Raw genomic sequence first — 432 nt, 5'->3', positions numbered from 1 at the left:
GATCCAAGTCGAGCAAAACGTGTTTACATGTCCTGGGACCCCTGAGGAGTCCGTAGGGTGAAGTGCCTCTACGTCCCTCTGGTTCAGGGCCAGCTGAGACCCTCCCCAAGTTTTTTTCCTTGCAAACTCCCCTTTCCCCGGCAGCAGTGCCCGGCAGAGCCGGGGTCCCCCTCCATCTGCAAGGAGGGATGAGGGATGCGGGATGCTGCCCTGCATTTAGGGTTCAGGGGGGAAAGTGCATCCAGATACCTGTATTTTTAATGAATTCTTCCCTGGCATCATTTAGGGGAGCTTTTTAGGATGACTACGCCTTCATTTACATAACTTCAGTACAAACCAAAGATTTCAGTCCTGCACCAACCTACCGACCCACAGGCCAAAGGTGGGGGACGTTTTAAACCAACAAGGATTTTGCAGCGAGCCACCAACACC

The sequence above is a fragment of the Cariama cristata genome, unplaced genomic scaffold (genome assembly GCF_000690535.1).
Source record: "Cariama cristata isolate BGI_N322 unplaced genomic scaffold, ASM69053v1 scaffold6433, whole genome shotgun sequence".
NCBI classification, from domain to species: domain Eukaryota; kingdom Metazoa; phylum Chordata; class Aves; order Cariamiformes; family Cariamidae; genus Cariama; species Cariama cristata.
This window is presented reverse-complemented; position numbering follows the sequence as displayed.